Source organism: Nothobranchius furzeri, chromosome 15 (assembly GCF_043380555.1).
Source record: "Nothobranchius furzeri strain GRZ-AD chromosome 15, NfurGRZ-RIMD1, whole genome shotgun sequence".
Taxonomy (NCBI): domain Eukaryota; kingdom Metazoa; phylum Chordata; class Actinopteri; order Cyprinodontiformes; family Nothobranchiidae; genus Nothobranchius; species Nothobranchius furzeri.
In genome coordinates, this window is record NC_091755.1 from 19,832,531 (window position 1) to 19,846,567 (window position 14,037).

Genomic DNA, 14,037 nt, shown 5'->3' on the forward strand with positions numbered 1-14,037 from the left:
GAGAAGCCCCAGCAAGACGCGCCCCGAGGAGCGTCTTGCCACATGTCACTACTCGGTCTGACTGAGCGCCTCCAGGAGAGAGGCCCAAGCAAGACGTGCCCCGAGGAGCGTCTTGCCACATGTCAACAATGGGTCTGACTGAGGGCCTCCAGGAGAGAAGCCCAAGCAAGAAGCGCCCCGAGGAGCGTCTTGCCACATGTCAACACTGGGTCTGACTGAGCGCCTCCATGAGAGAAGCCCAAGCAAGACGCGCCCCGAGGAGAGTCTTGCCACATGTCAACACTGGGTCTGACAGAGGGCATCCAGGAGAGAGGCCCAAGCAATACGCGCCCCGAGGAGCGTCTTGCCACATGTGAACACTGGGTCTGACAGAGGGCCTCCAGGAGAGAAGCCAAAGCAAGACGCGCCCCGAGGAGCTTCTTTCCACATGTCAACAATGGGTCTTACTGAGGGCCTCCATGAGAGAAGCCCAAGCAAGACACGCCCTGAGGAGTGTCTTGCCACATGTCAACACTGTGTCTGACTTAGCGCCTCCAGGAGAGAGGCCCAAGCAAGACGCGCCCCGAGGAGCGTCTTGCCACGTGTCAACACTGGGTCTGACTTAGCGCCTCCAGGAGAGAGGCCCAAGCAAGATGCGCCCCGAGGAGCGTCTTGCCACGTGTCACCACTGGGTCTGACTGAGCTCCTCCAGGAGAGAGGCCCAAGCAAGACGCGCCCAGAGGGGCGTCTTGCCACGTGTCACCACTGGGTCTGATTGAGCACCTCCAGGAGAGAGGCCCCAGCAAGACGCGCCCCGAGGAGCGTCTTGCCTTATGTCAGCACTCGGTCTGACTGAGCGCCTCCAGGAGAGAGGCCCAAGCAAGACGCGCCCCGAGGAGCGTCTTGCCACATGTCAACACTCTGTCTGACTGAGCGCCTCCAGGAGAGAGACCCAAGCAAGATGCGCCCCAAGGAGCGTCTTGTCACATGTCAACACTGGGTCTTTCTGAGCGCCTCCAGGAGAGAAGCCCAAGCAAGACGCGCCCCGAGTAGCGTCTTGCCACATGTCAACACTGGGTCTGACTGAGGGCCTCCAGGAGAGAAGCCCAAGCAAGATGCACCCCGAGGAGCGTCTTACCACATGTCAGCACTCGGTCTGACTGAGCGCCTCCAGGAGAGAGGCCCAAGCAAGACGCGCCCCGAGGAGCGTCTTGCCACATGTCTACACTGGGTCTGACTGAGCGCCTCCAGGAGAGAGGGCCAAGCAAGACGTGCCCCGAGGAGCATCTTGCCACATGTCAACACTGGGTCTGACTGAGTGCCTCCATGAGAGAAGCCCCAGCAAGACACGCCCAGAGGAGCGTCTTGCCACATGTCAACAATGGGTCTGACTGAGGGCCTCCAGGAGAGAAGCCCAAGCAACACGCGGCCCGAGGAGCGTCTTGCCACATTTCAGCACTCGGTCTGACTGAGCGCCTTCAGGAGAGAGGCCCCAGCAAGACGAGCGCCGAGGAGCGTCTTGCCACATGTTCACAATGGTTCTGACTGAGGGCCTCCAGGAGAGAAGCCCAAGCAAGACGCGCCCCGAGGAGCGTCTTGACACATGTCAACACTGGGTCTGACAGAGGGCCTCCAGGAGAGAGGCCCAAGCAAGACGCGCCCCGAGGAGTGTCTTGCCACATGTCACCACTTGGTCTGACTGAGCGCCTCCAGGAGAGAGGCCCAAGCAAGACGCGCCCCGAGGAGCGTCAGGCCACATGTCACTACTCAGTCTGACTGAGCGCCTCCAGGAGAGAGGCCCAAGCAAGACGCACCCCGAGTAGCGTCTTGCCACATGTCAACACTGGGTCTGACTGAGGGCCTCCAGGAGAGAGGCCCAAGCAAGACGCACCCCGAGGAGCGTCTTGCCACATGTCAACAATGGGTCTTAATGAGGGCCTCCAGGAGAGAAGCCCAAGCAAGACGCGCCCCGAGGAGCTTCTTGCCACATGTCAGCACTCGGTCTGACTGAGCGCCTTCAGGAGATAGGCCAAAGCAAGACGCGCCCCGAGGAGCGTCTTGCCACGTGTCAACAATGGTTTTTACTGAGGGCCTCCGGGAGAGAAGCCCAAGCAAGACGCGCCCCGAGGAGCTTCTTGCCACATGTCAGCACTGGGTCTGACTGAGCGCCTCCAGGAGAGAGGCCAAAGCAAGACGCCCCCCGAGGAGCGTCTTGACACATGTCAACACTGGGTCTGACACAGGGCCTCCATGAGAGAGGCCCAAGCAAGACGCGCCCCGAGGAGTGTCTTGCCAAATGTCAACACTCTGTCTGACTGAGCGCCTCAGGGAGAGAGGTCCAAGCAAGACGCGCCCCGAGGAGCGTCTTGCCACATGTCAATACTCGGTCTGACTGAGCGCCTCAGGGAGAGAGGTCCAAGCAAGACGCGCCCCGAGGAGCGTCTTGCCACATGTCACTACTCGGTCTGTTTGAGCGCCTCCAGGAGAGAGGCCCAAGCAAGACGTGCCCCGAGGAGCGTCTTGCCACATGTCAACAATGGGTCTGACTGAGGGGCTCCAGGAGAGAAGCCCAAGCAAGACGCGCCCCGAGGAGCGTCTTGCCACATGTCAACACTGGGTCTGACTGAGCGCCTCCAGGAGAGAGGCCCAAGCAAGACACGCCCCGAGGAGCGTCTTGACACATGTCAACACTGGGTCTGACTGAGGCCCTCCATGAGAGAAGCCCAAGCAAGACGCGCCCCGAGGAGAGTCTTGCCACATGTCAACACTGGGTCTGACTGAGCGCCTCCAGGAGAGAGACCCAACCAAGACGCGCCCTGAGGAGCGTCTTGCCACATGCCAACACTGGGTCTGACAGAGGGCCTCCAGGAGAGAGGCCCAAGCAAGACGCGCCCCAAGGAGTGTCTTGCCACATGTCACCACTGGGTCTGACTGAGCGCCTCCAGGAGAGAGGCCCAAGCAAGATGCGCCCCAAGGAGCGTCTTGTCACATGTCAACACTGGGTCTTTCTGAGCGCCTCCAGGAGAGAAGCCCAAGCAAGACGCGCCCCGAGTAGCGTCTTGCCACATGTCAACACTGGGTCTGACTGAGGGCCTCCAGGAGAGAAGCCCAAGCAAGATGCACCCCGAGGAGCGTCTTGCCACATGTCAGCACTCGGTCTGACTGAGCGCCTCCAGGAGAGAGGCACAAGCAAGACGCGCCCCGAGGAGCGTCTTGCCACATGTCTACACTGGGTCTGACTGAGCGCCTCCAGGAGAGAGGCCCAAGCAAGACGTGCCCCGAGGAGCATCTTGCCACATGTCAACACTGGGTCTGACTGAGTGCCTCCATGAGAGAAGCCCCAGCAAGACGCGCCCCTAGGAGCGTCTTGCCACATGTCAACACTGGGTCTGACTGAGCACCTCCAGGAGAGAGGCCCAAGCAAGACGCGCCCCGAGGACCGTCTTGCCACATGTCAACACTGGGTCTGACTGAGCGCCTCCAGGAGAGAGGCCCGAGGAGCGTCTTGCCACATGTCACCTCTGGGTCTGACTGAGCGCCTCCAGGAGAGAGGCCCAAGCAAGACGCACCCCGAGGAGCGTCTTGCCACATGTCAAAAATGGGTCTTAATGAGGGCCTCCAGGAGAGAAGCCCAAGCAAGACGCGCCCCGAGGAGCTTCTTGCCACATGTCAGCACTCGGTCTGACTGAGCGCCTCCAGGCGATAGGCCAAAGCAAGACGCGCCCCGAGGAGCGTCTTGACACATGTCAACACTGGGTCTGACAGAGGGCCTCCATGAGAGAGGCCCAAGCAAGACGCGCCCCGAGGAGTGTCTTGCCACATGTCAATACTGGGTCTGACAGAGGGCCTCCAGGAGAGAGGCCCAAGCAAGACGCGCCCCGAGGAGTGTCTTGCCACATGTCACCACTTGGTCTGACTGAGCGCCTCCAGGAGAGAGGCCCAAGCAACACGCGCCCCGAGGAGCGTCAGGCCACATGTCACTACTCAGTCTGACTGAGCGCCTCCAGGAGAGAGGCCCAAGCAAGACGCGCCCCGAGGAGCGTCTTGCCACGTGTCAACAATGGTTTTTACTGAGGGCCTCCGGGAGAGAAGCCCAAGCAAGACGCGCCCCGAGGAGCTTCTTGCCACATGTCAGCACTCGGTCTGACTGAGCGCCTCCAGGAGAGAGGCCAAAGCAAGACACCCCCCGAGGAGCGTCTTGACACATGTCAACACTGGGTCTGACACAGGGCCTCCATGAGAGAGGCCCAAGCAAGACGCGCCCCGAGGAGTGTCTTGCCAAATGTCAACACTCTGTCTGACTGACCGCCTCAGGGAGAGAGGTCCAAGCAAGACGCGCCCCGAGGAGCGTCTTGCCACATGTCAATACTCGGTCTGACTGAGCGCCTCAGGGAGAGAGGTCCAAGCAAGACGCGCCCCGAGGAGCGTCTTGCCACATGTCACTACTCGGTCTGTTTGAGCGCCTCCAGGAGAGAGGCCCAAGCAAGACGTGCCCCGAGGAGCGTCTTGCCACATGTCAACAATGGGTCTGACTGAGGGGCTCCAGGAGAGAAGCCCAAGCAAGACCCGCCCCGAGGAGCGTCTTGCCACATGTCAACACTGGGTCTGACTGAGCGCCTCCAGGAGAGAGACCCAACCAAGACGCGCCCTGAGGAGCGTCTTGCCACATGCCAACACTGGGTCTGACTGAGGGCCTCCAGGAGAGAAGCCCAAGCAAGAAGCGCCCCGAGGAGCGTCTTGCCACATGTCAACACTGGGTCTGACTGAGCGCCTCCATGAGAGAAGCCCAAGCAAGACGCGCCCCGAGGAGAGTCTTGCCACATGTCAACACTGGGTCTGACAGAGGGCATCCAGGAGAGAGGCCCAAGCAATACGCGCCCCGAGGAGCGTCTTGCCACATGTGAACACTGGGTCTGACAGAGGGCCTCCAGGAGAGAAGCCAAAGCAAGACGCGCCCCGAGGAGCTTCTTTCCACATGTCAACAATGGGTCTTACTGAGGGCCTCCATGAGAGAAGCCCAAGCAAGACACGCCCTGAGGAGTGTCTTGCCACATGTCAACACTGTGTCTGACTTAGCGCCTCCAGGAGAGAGGCCCAAGCAAGACGCGCCCCGAGGAGCGTCTTGCCACGTGTCAACACTGGGTCTGACTTAGCGCCTCCAGGAGAGAGGCCCAAGCAAGATGCGCCCCGAGGAGCGTCTTGCCACGTGTCACCACTGGGTCTGACTGAGCTCCTCCAGGAGAGAGGCCCAAGCAAGACGCGCCCAGAGGGGCGTCTTGCCACGTGTCACCACTGGGTCTGATTGAGCACCTCCAGGAGAGAGGCCCCAGCAAGACGCGCCCCGAGGAGCGTCTTGCCTTATGTCAGCACTCGGTCTGACTGAGCGCCTCCAGGAGAGAGGCCCAAGCAAGACGCGCCCCGAGGAGCGTCTTGCCACATGTCAACACTCTGTCTGACTGAGCGCCTCCAGGAGAGAGACCCAAGCAAGATGCGCCCCAAGGAGCGTCTTGTCACATGTCAACACTGGGTCTTTCTGAGCGCCTCCTGGAGAGAAGCCCAAGCAAGACGCGCCCCGAGTAGCGTCTTGCCACATGTCAACACTGGGTCTGACTGAGGGCCTCCAGGAGAGAAGCCCAAGCAAGATGCACCCCGAGGAGCGTCTTACCACATGTCAGCACTCGGTCTGACTGAGCGCCTCCAGGAGAGAGGCCCAAGCAAGACGCGCCCCGAGGAGCGTCTTGCCACATGTCTACACTGGGTCTGACTGAGCGCCTCCAGGAGAGAGGGCCAAGCAAGACGTGCCCCGAGGAGCATCTTGCCACATGTCAACACTGGGTCTGACTGAGTGCCTCCATGAGAGAAGCCCCAGCAAGACACGCCCAGAGGAGCGTCTTGCCACATGTCAACAATGGGTCTGACTGAGGGCCTCCAGGAGAGAAGCCCAAGCAACACGCGGCCCGAGGAGCGTCTTGCCACATTTCAGCACTCGGTCTGACTGAGCGCCTTCAGGAGAGAGGCCCCAGCAAGACGAGCGCCGAGGAGCGTCTTGCCACATGTTCACAATGGTTCTGACTGAGGGCCTCCAGGAGAGAAGCCCAAGCAAGACGCGCCCCGAGGAGCGTCTTGACACATGTCAACACTGGGTCTGACAGAGGGCCTCCAGGAGAGAGGCCCAAGCAAGACGCGCCCCGAGGAGTGTCTTGCCACATGTCACCACTTGGTCTGACTGAGCGCCTCCAGGAGAGAGGCCCAAGCAAGACGCGCCCCGAGGAGCGTCAGGCCACATGTCACTACTCAGTCTGACTGAGCGCCTCCAGGAGAGAGGCCCAAGCAAGACGCACCCCGAGTAGCGTCTTGCCACATGTCAACACTGGGTCTGACTGAGGGCCTCCAGGAGAGAGGCCCAAGCAAGACGCACCCCGAGGAGCGTCTTGCCACATGTCAACAATGGGTCTTAATGAGGGCCTCCAGGAGAGAAGCCCAAGCAAGACGCGCCCCGAGGAGCTTCTTGCCACATGTCAGCACTCGGTCTGACTGAGCGCCTTCAGGAGATAGGCCAAAGCAAGACGCGCCCCGAGGAGCGTCTTGCCACGTGTCAACAATGGTTTTTACTGAGGGCCTCCGGGAGAGAAGCCCAAGCAAGACGCGCCCCGAGGAGCTTCTTGCCACATGTCAGCACTGGGTCTGACTGAGCGCCTCCAGGAGAGAGGCCAAAGCAAGACGCCCCCCGAGGAGCGTCTTGACACATGTCAACACTGGGTCTGACACAGGGCCTCCATGAGAGAGGCCCAAGCAAGACGCGCCCCGAGGAGTGTCTTGCCAAATGTCAACACTCTGTCTGACTGAGCGCCTCAGGGAGAGAGGTCCAAGCAAGACGCGCCCCGAGGAGCGTCTTGCCACATGTCAATACTCGGTCTGACTGAGCGCCTCAGGGAGAGAGGTCCAAGCAAGACGCGCCCCGAGGAGCGTCTTGCCACATGTCACTACTCGGTCTGTTTGAGCGCCTCCAGGAGAGAGGCCCAAGCAAGACGTGCCCCGAGGAGCGTCTTGCCACATGTCAACAATGGGTCTGACTGAGGGGCTCGAGGAGAGAAGCCCAAGCAAGACGCGCCCCGAGGAGCGTCTTGCCACATGTCAACACTGGGTCTGACTGAGCGCCTCCAGGAGAGAGGCCCAAGCAAGACACGCCCCGAGGAGCGTCTTGACACATGTCAACACTGGGTCTGACTGAGGCCCTCCATGAGAGAAGCCCAAGCAAGACGCGCCCCGAGGAGAGTCTTGCCACATGTCAACACTGGGTCTGACTGAGCGCCTCCAGGAGAGAGACCCAACCAAGACGCGCCCTGAGGAGCGTCTTGCCACATGCCAACACTGGGTCTGACAGAGGGCCTCCAGGAGAGAGGCCCAAGCAAGACGCGCCCCAAGGAGTGTCTTGCCACATGTCACCACTGGGTCTGACTGAGCGCCTCCAGGAGAGAGGCCCAAGCAAGATGCGCCCCAAGGAGCGTCTTGTCACATGTCAACACTGGGTCTTTCTGAGCGCCTCCAGGAGAGAAGCCCAAGCAAGACGCGCCCCGAGTAGCGTCTTGCCACATGTCAACACTGGGTCTGACTGAGGGCCTCCAGGAGAGAAGCCCAAGCAAGATGCACCCCGAGGAGCGTCTTGCCACATGTCAGCACTCGGTCTGACTGAGCGCCTCCAGGAGAGAGGCCCAAGCAAGACGCGCCCCGAGGAGCGTCTTGCCACATGTCTACACTGGGTCTGACTGAGCGCCTCCAGGAGAGAGGCCCAAGCAAGACGTGCCCCGAGGAGCATCTTGCCACATGTCAACACTGGGTCTGACTGAGTGCCTCCATGAGAGAAGCCCCAGCAAGACGCGCCCCTAGGAGCGTCTTGCCACATGTCAACACTGGGTCTGACTGAGCACCTCCAGGAGAGAGGCCCAAGCAAGACGCGCCCCGAGGACCGTCTTGCCACATGTCAACACTGGGTCTGACTGAGCGCCTCCAGGAGAGAGGCCCGAGGAGCGTCTTGCCACATGTCACCTCTGGGTCTGACTGAGCGCCTCCAGGAGAGAGGCCCAAGCAAGACGCACCCCGAGGAGCGTCTTGCCACATGTCAAAAATGGGTCTTAATGAGGGCCTCCAGGAGAGAAGCCCAAGCAAGACGCTCCCCGAGGAGCTTCTTGCCACATGTCAGCACTCGGTCTGACTGAGCGCCTCCAGGCGATAGGCCAAAGCAAGACGCGCCCCGAGGAGCGTCTTGACACATGTCAACACTGGGTCTGACAGAGGGCCTCCATGAGAGAGGCCCAAGCAAGACGCGCCCCGAGGAGTGTCTTGCCACATGTCAATACTGGGTCTGACAGAGGGCCTCCAGGAGAGAGGCCCAAGCAAGACGCGCCCCGAGGAGTGTCTTGCCACATGTCACCACTTGGTCTGACTGAGCGCCTCCAGGAGAGAGGCCCAAGCAACACGCGCCCCGAGGAGCGTCAGGCCACATGTCACTACTCAGTCTGACTGAGCGCCTCCAGGAGAGAGGCCCAAGCAAGACGCGCCCCGAGGAGCGTCTTGCCACGTGTCAACAATGGTTTTTACTGAGGGCCTCCGGGAGAGAAGCCCAAGCAAGACGCGCCCCGAGGAGCTTCTTGCCACATGTCAGCACTCGGTCTGACTGAGCGCCTCCAGGAGAGAGGCCAAAGCAAGACACCCCCCGAGGAGCGTCTTGACACATGTCAACACTGGGTCTGACACAGGGCCTCCATGAGAGAGGCCCAAGCAAGACGCGCCCCGAGGAGTGTCTTGCCAAATGTCAACACTCTGTCTGACTGACCGCCTCAGGGAGAGAGGTCCAAGCAAGACGCGCCCCGAGGAGCGTCTTGCCACATGTCAATACTCGGTCTGACTGAGCGCCTCAGGGAGAGAGGTCCAAGCAAGACGCGCCCCGAGGAGCGTCTTGCCACATGTCACTACTCGGTCTGTTTGAGCGCCTCCAGGAGAGAGGCCCAAGCAAGACGTGCCCCGAGGAGCGTCTTGCCACATGTCAACAATGGGTCTGACTGAGGGGCTCCAGGAGAGAAGCCCAAGCAAGACCCGCCCCGAGGAGCGTCTTGCCACATGTCAACACTGGGTCTGACTGAGCGCCTCCAGGAGAGAGACCCAACCAAGACGCGCCCTGAGGAGCGTCTTGCCACATGCCAACACTGGGTCTGACAGAGGGCCTCCAGGAGAGAGGCCCAAGCAAGACGCGCCCCAAGGAGTGTCTTGCCACATGTCACCACTGGGTCTGACTGAGCGCCTCCAGGAGAGAGGCCCAAGCAAGATGCGCCCCAAGGAGCGTCTTGTCACATGTCAACACTGGGTCTTTCTGAGCGCCTCCAGGAGAGAAGCCCAAGCAAGACGCGCCCCGAGTAGCGTCTTGCCACATGTCAACACTGGGTCTGACTGAGGGCCTCCAGGAGAGAAGCCCAAGCAAGATGCACCCCGAGGAGCGTCTTGCCACATGTCAGCACTCGGTCTGACTGAGCGCCTCCAGGAGAGAGGCCCAAGCAAGACGCGCCCCGAGGAGCATCTTGCCACATGTCAACACTGGGTCTGACTGAGTGCCTCCATGAGAGAAGCCCCAGCAAGACGCGCCCCGAGGAGCGTCTTGCCACAAGTCAACACTGGGTCTGACTGAGCACCTCCAGGAGAGAGGCGCAAGCAAGAAACGCCCGAGAAGCGTCTTGACACATGTCAACACTGGGTCTGACTGAGCGCCTCCAGGAGAGAGGCCCAAGCAAGAAGCGCCCCGAGGAGCGTCTTGCCACATGTCAACACTGGGTCTGACTGAGCGCCTCCAGGAGAGAGGCCCGAGGAGCGTCTTGCCACATGTCACCTCTGGGTCTGACTGAGCGCCTCCAGGAGAGAGGCGCAAGCAAGAAACGCCCGAGAAGCGTCTTGACACATGTCAACACTGGGTCTGACTGAGCGCCTCCAGGAGAGAGGCCCAAGCAAGAAGCGCCCAGAGGAGCGTCTTGCCACATGTCAACAATGGGTCTGACAGAGGGCCTCCAGGAGAGAGGCCCAAGCAAGACGCGCCCCGAGGAGTGTCTTGCCACATGTCACCACTTGGTCTGACTGAGCGCCTCCAGGAGAGAGGCCCAAGCAACACGCGCCCCGAGGAGCGTCAGGCCACATGTCACTACTCAGTCTGACTGAGCGCCTCCAGGAGAGAGGCCCAAGCAAGACGCACCCCGAGGAGCGTCTTGCCACATGTCAACAATGGGTCTTAATGAGGGCCTCCAGGAGAGAAGCCCAAGCAAGACGCGCCCCGAGGAGCTTCTTGCCACATGTCAGCACTCGGTCGGACTGAGCGCCTCCAGGAGATAGGCCAAAGCAAGACGCGCCCCGAGGAGCGTCTTGCCACGTGTCAACAATGGTTTTTACTGAGGGCCTCCGGGAGAGAAGCCCAAGCAAGACGCGCCCCGAGGAGCTTCTTGCCACATGTCAGCACTCGGTCTGACTGAGCGCCTCCAGGAGAGAGGCCAAAGCAAGACGCGCCCCGAGGAGCGTCTTGCCACATGTCAATACTCGGTCTGACTGAGCGCCTCAGGGAGAGAGGTCCAAGCAAGACGCGCCCCGAGGAGCGTCTTGCCACATGTCACTACTCGGTCTGTTTGAGCGCCTCCAGGAGAGAGGCCCAAGCAAGACGTGCCCCGAGTAGCGTCTTGCCACATGTCAACAATGGGTCTGACTGAGGGGCTCCAGGAGAGAAGCCCAAGCAAGACGCGCCCGAGGAGCGTCTTGCTACATGTCAACACTGGGTCTGACTGAGCGCCTCCAGGAGAGAGGCCCAAGCAAGACACGCCCCGAGGAGCGTCTTGACACATGTCAACACTGGGTCTGACTGAGGGCCTCCATGAGAGAAGCCCAAGCAAGACGCGCCCCGAGGAGAGTCTTGCCACATGTCAACACTGGGTCTGACTGAGCGCCTCCAGGAGAGAGACCCAACCAAGACGCGCCCTGAGGAGCGTCTTGCCACATGCCAACACTGGGTCTGACAGAGGGCCTCCAGGAGAGAGGCCCAAGCAAGACGCGCCCCAAGGAGTGTCTTGCCACATGTCACCACTGGGTCTGACTGAGCGCCTCCAGGAGAGAGGCCCAAGCAAGATGCGCCCCAAGGAGCGTCTTGTCACATGTCAACACTGGGTCTTTCTGAGCGCCTCCAGGAGAGAGGCCCAAGCAAGACACGCCCCGAGGAGCGTCTTGACACATGTCAACACTGGGTCTGACTGAGGGCCTCCATGAGAGAAGCCCAAGCAAGACGCGCCCCGAGGAGAGTCTTGCCACATGTCAACACTGGGTCTGACTGAGCGCCTCCAGGAGAGAGACCCAACCAAGACGCGCCCTGAGGAGCGTCTTGCCACATGCCAACACTGGGTCTGACAGAGGGCCTCCAGGAGAGAGGCCCAAGCAAGACGCGCCCCAAGGAGTGTCTTGCCACATGTCACCACTGGGTCTGACTGAGCGCCTCCAGGAGAGAGGCCCAAGCAAGATGCGCCCCAAGGAGCGTCTTGTCACATGTCAACACTGGGTCTTTCTGAGCGCCTCCAGGAGAGAAGCCCAAGCAAGACGCGCCCCGAGCAGCGTCTTGCCACATGTCAACACTGGGTCTGACTGAGGGCCTCCAGGAGAGAAGCCCAAGCAAGATGCACCCCGAGGAGCGTCTTGCCACATGTCAGCACTCGGTCTGACTGAGCGCCTCCAGGAGAGAGGCCCAAGCAAGACGCGCCCCGAGGAGCGTCTTGCCACATGTCTACACTGGGTCTGACTGAGCGCCTCCAGGAGAGAGGCCCAAGCAAGACGTGCCCCGAGGAGCATCTTGCCACATGTCAACACTGGGTTTGACTGAGTGCCTCCATGAGAGAAGCCCCAGCAAGACGCGCCCCTAGGAGCGTCTTGCCACATGTCAACACTGGGTCTGACTGAGCACCTCCAGGAGAGAGGCCCAAGCAAGACGCGCCCCGAGGACCGTCTTGCCACATGTCAACACTGGGTCTGACTGAGCGCCTCCAGGAGAGAGGCCCGAGGAGCGTCTTGCCACATGTCACCTCTGGGTCTGACTGAGCGCCTCCAGGAGATAGGCCAAAGCAAGACGCGACCCGAGGAGCGTCTTGCCACGTGTCAACAATGGTTTTTACTGAGGGCCTCCGGGAGAGAAGCCCAAGCAAGACGCGCCCCGAGGAGCTTCTTGCCACATGTCAGCACTCGGTCTGACTGAGCGCCTCCAGGAGAGAGGCCAAAGCAAGACGCCCCCCGAGGAGCGTCTTGACACATGTCAACACTGGGTCTGACACAGGGCCTCCATGAGAGAGGCCCAAGCAAGACGCGCCCCGAGGAGTGTCTTGCCAAATCTCAACACTCTGTCTGACTGAGCGCCTCAGGGAGAGATGTCCAAGCAAGACGCGCCCCGAGGAGCGTCTTGCCACATGTCAATACTCGGTCTGACTGAGCGCCTCAGGGAGAGAGGTCCAAGCAATACGCGCCCCGAGGAGCGTCTTGCCACATGTCACTACTCGGTCTGTTTGAGCGCCTCCAGGAGAGAGGCCCAAGCAAGACGTGCCCCGAGTAGCGTCTTGCCACATGTCAACAATGGGTCTGACTGAGGGGCTCCAGGAGAGAAGCCCAAGCAAGACGCGCCCGAGGAGCGTCTTGCTACATGTCAACACTGGGTCTGACTGAGCGCCTCCAGGAGAGAGGCCCAAGCAAGACACGCCCCGAGGAGCGTCTTGACACATGTCAACACTGGGTCTGACTGAGGGCCTCCATGAGAGAAGCCCAAGCAAGACGCGCCCCGAGGAGAGTCTTGCCACATGTCAACACTGGGTCTGACTGAGCGCCTCCAGGAGAGAGACCCAACCAAGACGCGCCCTGAGGAGCGTCTTGCCACATGCCAACACTGGGTCTGACAGAGGGCCTTCAGGAGAGAGGCCCAAGCAAGACGCGCCCCAAGGAGTGTCTTGCCACATGTCACCACTGGGTCTGACTGAGCGCCTCCAGGAGAGAGGCCCAAGCAAGATGCGCCCCAAGGAGCGTCTTGTCACATGTCAACACTGGGTCTTTCTGAGCGCCTCCAGGAGAGAAGCCCAAGCAAGACGCGCCCTGAGTAGCGTCTTGCCACATGTCAACACTGGGTCTGACTGAGGGCCTCCAGGAGAGAAGCCCAAGCAAGATGCACCCCGAGGAGCGTCTTGCCACATGTCAGCACTCGGTCTGACTGAGCGCCTCCAGGAGAGAGGCCCAAGCAAGACGCGCCCCGAGGAGCGTCTTGCCACATGTCTACACTGGGTCTGACTGAGCGCCTCCAGGAGAGAGGCCCAAGCAAGACGTGCCCCGAGGAGCATCTTGCCACATGTCAACACTGGGTCTGACTGAGTGCCTCCATGAGAGAAGCCCCAGCAAGACGCGCCCCGAGGAGCGTCTTGCCACATGTCAACATTGGGTCTGACTGAGCACCTCCAGGAGAGAGGCCCAAGCAAGACGCGCCCCGAGGACCGTCTTGCCACATGTCAACACTGGGTCTGACTGAGCGCCTCCAGGAGAGAGGCCCGAGGAGCGTCTTGCCACATGTCACCTCTGGGTCTGACTGAGCGCCTCCAGGAGAGAGGCGCAAGCAAGACGCACCCCGAGGAGCGTCTTGCCACATGTCAACAATGGGTCTTAATGAGGGCCTCCAGGAGAGAAGCCCAAGCAAGACGCGCCCCGAGGAGCTTCTTGCCACATGTCAGCACTCGGTCTGACTGAGCGCCTCCAGGAGATAGGCCAAAGCAAGACGCGCCCCGAGGAGCGTCTTGACACATGTCAACACTGGGTCTGACAGAGGGCCTCCATGAGAGAGGCCCAAGCAAGACGCGCCCCGAGGAGTGTCTTGCCACATGTCAATACTGGGTCTGACAGAGGGCCTCCAGGAGAGAGGCCCAAGCAAGACGCGCCCCGAGGAGTGTCTTGCCACATGTCACCACTTGGTCTGACTGAGCGCCTCCAGGAGAGAGGCCCAAGCAACACGCGCCCCGAGGA